Here is a 3,183-nt window from a genome sequence, read left to right on the forward strand (position 1 = left end):
GAATAGAGTTCATAATCTAAAGTCATTTTTTCTCCATAGAATGTTTTTTTAAAAAACATATTTTATTGATTTTTTACAGAGAGGAAGGGAGAAGGAGAGGAATAGAGAGTTAGAAACATCGATTCAGCTGCTTCCTGCACACCCCCTGCTGGGGATGTGCCCGCAACCAAGGTACATGCCCTTAACCAGAATCGAACCTGGGACCCTTCAGTCCGCAGGCCGATGCTCTATCCACTGAGCCAAACCGGTTAGGGCTCCATAGGATGTTTTAAGCTGCAAAATGGCAAATGACTAAGTCAGTTATAAAGCATTTTTAGCATAATAAATGCCAATTTACAATAACTGTCAATAGACTTCTATGCAGAAGCCTAAAAGTTGCTACAGTAGCGGTCAGAACTAACATGATTCTTCCATAGGCTCAGGCTCCGTTTGTTAAATACTGCCATAAATCCAGAAAAGAAACCTTGCAAATCCTCCCAAAGCTGCATAATTTCCCAAATGAGTTTCCTCTGGTTGAGGAGCCTGTTCATTCCTTCAGTCCTTTTTCAGTCGTTTCGTTTTTGCAATGTTTTCTTGGCGTTTTTGTGTTTTCTTTTGCTCCTTTCCCCTGGCCTCAGTCATCTTGGCCAGCTTCCAAGACAGGACAGCGCTTGCTAGAAACAGTGGCGTAAGGGCCGAAATAACTGTTGTAAGGAAGCCATCTGGGTCCTTTGCAGCCCATCCACAGCGTGCTCAGCCCAAGCCTTTGTGTCAAGCATCTTCGTAGCCGTGATAGGAAAAGGACTTATGCTGGAGCTGTGACCTCTAACTTTGTCCTGGATTCGTGAGCCAATTACACTCCCAGTTGGGTGACCCCTGGTTGGTTGTCTTCTTTAGCTCTACTACACACTTCGAGAGAAGGTTTAAATGCTATATGCTCCCGTGTGCCCCCCACACTTTCAGGAATAGATGTTACCCTCTTTGCTTGCCTTAGGGGTTCACGCGGCTGGGTCTCCGGCCGGCACTCCACCGCCTCCGCACTTCCACCTCTTCCTTGGGGTTCCCCTCGCATTCTCCCTCGTTCCCCCACCCGGTCCCCGGGGGCCCCCATTCACCGACCCTCGGCCTAGGCTAGTGCGGGCCCCGCGGGACTCGCGGAGCAGGGCCCTGGGGAACAGGGGGGAGGCCCCGCCACACCTCGCGCCCCGGCCGCCAGCGCAAGGGCCGAACCTACCAAGCAGGCCCACAGCCTGGACCTTGGACCCCAACTCCCAACTCAGCCCAGAGTTAAACATTTTAAGTGAGCATTAAGCACATCCACAATGTGTAAGCACCACCACCATCGATCTCCACAAGTCTTTCCACCTCGCAAAACTGAAACTCCGTACCCATGGAACAATCCCCTTCCCTCTCCCCAGCCCCTGGTGACCACCATTCTGCTTCCTGTCTGTGGATTGGACTCCGCCTGTGTGTGTCTTCCTGTGACTTTTTTCTCTTATCATAATGTCCTCAAGGTTCATCCATGTTGCAGCATGTGACAGGGTTTCCTTCCTTCTTAAGAACCAACAATATCTTGCTGTATGTATATAGACTATATTTTCTTTTATCATTTATCAGTGGATATCTGGGTTGCTTTCACTTTTTGGATAATATTTTAAAATATTTTTCCTCTACTGTTTTGAAAACAGGTTTCAGCTTCCACACTAGACTTACAGAGCTGGTAAAAACTGGCAAATTATTTCTCCTACATAACTTCCACTACACATTCACAAAAGGTAATTGTATGTTGTTGTTGTTGTTTTGATTTTTGTTTTGTTTTAAACATCTTTTTTTAAAATATATTTTTATTGATTTCAGAAAGGAAGGGAGAGGGACAAAGACAGATAGAAGCATCAATGATGAGAGTCATTGATCGGCTGCCTCCTACAGGCCCCCTACTGGGAATTGAGCCCACAACCCGGGCTCGTGCCCTTGATGGGAATGGAGCCTGGGACCCTTGAGTCCGCAGGCCCACGCTCCATCCACTGAGTCAAACCAGCCAGGGCTGTAAATGTATGTTTAATTACCCTTTTTAAAAAAAATTAACCACCCCTTAACTGGGTTTGGCTCAGTGGATAGAGCATCGCCTGCGGGACTCAAGGGTCCCAGGTTCGATTCCGGTCAAGGGCATGTACCTTGGTTGTGGGCACATCCCCGGTGGGGGTGTGCAGGAGGCAGCTGATCGGTGTTTCTATCTCTCTATGCCGCTCCCTTCCTCTCTGTAAAAAATTAATAAAATACATTTTTTTAAAAACATGTTAACCAGAGTTTTCTCTCTCTAGCTATGTCCTTTCCTCTTCTTGCTTTCTCCCTACTGAAATGTGAAGCTGTGTTCTTTGCCCCAGAGGAGGTATGGCAGTGAAAAGCTTTTCTGGGGGTTTCTCTGGCTGCTCTAGTCCAATAGCCTAGGTGCTTAAGGAAATAGAACCAGATAGGACTCCAGGTATCTGGACAGACAGCTTCATGGACAGATATCACTAAAGACAAAGTGGTCACTCCCAGTCCCCTCCTCCCCTCCTCTTCCTCTCTAACTATAGACACTTAATGCTACAGAACTACAGAACCCTTTGGGACCCCAAATTGACTGAAGTTATATTTCTATCACCATGGCTGAATGAGATCTTGAAGTATAAATTAAGTTATATTTCTTTTTTTTAATATTTATATTGATTTCAGAGAGGAAGGGAGAGGGATAGAGAGATAGAAACATCAATAATGAGAAAGAATCATTGATGGGCTGCCTCCTGCACGTCCCACACTGGGGACAGAGCCTACAACTCGGGCATGTGCCCTGTCCAGAAATAGAACCATGACCTCTTGGTTCCTGGGTCGATGCTCAACCACTGAGCAATGCCAGCTGGGCTGTTATATTTCTTGATCATCTGAGCTGTAGATTGAGATCTCTACTCGTATAACGAATGACTTCATTACAATGTATTCTATACTGTGATTGGAGGTCCCGTTTCTGTGAGAGCCTATGACACAGACCTGACTGGGTTGCGGGGAGAGGGTGGCATGTAATCAGATTAGACTTCCTCAAATTTGAGTTGAGATATTAAGAATGAATATGAAGCATGTTCACAAAGGACATGGGCCAAGGAGTCATGTCTTACCTCCAGTGCTCCTAGCCCCCAACCTTCCCATGTCCTCTCCTCCCCAAAATAT

At 46.5% G+C, this 3,183-nt stretch overlaps 1 pseudogene; it reads right to left on the bottom strand.

Moving 5' to 3' along the window:
• Positions 1–534: 534 nt before the first annotated feature.
• On the bottom strand, positions 535–758 carry LOC102430372 (annotated as a pseudogene).
• Positions 759–3,183: the final 2,425 nt, after the last annotated feature.

The sequence above is a fragment of the Myotis lucifugus genome, unplaced genomic scaffold, assembly GCF_000147115.1.
Source record: "Myotis lucifugus unplaced genomic scaffold, Myoluc2.0 scaffold_7, whole genome shotgun sequence".
NCBI lineage: Eukaryota > Metazoa > Chordata > Mammalia > Chiroptera > Vespertilionidae > Myotis > Myotis lucifugus.